A 331-nucleotide genomic window follows, 5' to 3' on the forward strand; every position below is an offset into this window, starting at 1 on the left:
TGCCATTTTAGCATCAATGTGTCTACATAACCTGAAATTGTATATATGCAGAATTTCCCATGAACTGTAATTTTTCTTCTGAGTATTGCTTTCATAATTTGTTATTCTTTTATATATCTGCCTTTAAATCAATTGATCTATCTATCAGTATAAGATATTTCAAATTTATTATATGTTTAACTATCGGCATGTGAGGTGTTTCAGTGTTAGTCATTCTTGCCACAAAAACTTATGGTATTTTTCCTAATAAATTGCAGCCATATTCCATTCCTTTTCAAATGCTGTATACATCACAGAAACTCATGTAATATTTATTTGATAAGTCTCTCAG

General features: G+C 29.0%; 1 protein-coding gene across 6 annotated transcripts in view; it reads left to right on the forward strand.

Annotated features, from left to right (window-relative positions):
• The window catches only part of LOC119594602, a 6,143-nt gene that overhangs the window by 2,063 nt on the left and 3,749 nt on the right, over positions 1–331 (forward strand). The window lies entirely within an intron of this gene.

Source organism: Penaeus monodon, chromosome 34, assembly GCF_015228065.2.
Source record: "Penaeus monodon isolate SGIC_2016 chromosome 34, NSTDA_Pmon_1, whole genome shotgun sequence".
Lineage (NCBI taxonomy): Eukaryota > Metazoa > Arthropoda > Malacostraca > Decapoda > Penaeidae > Penaeus > Penaeus monodon.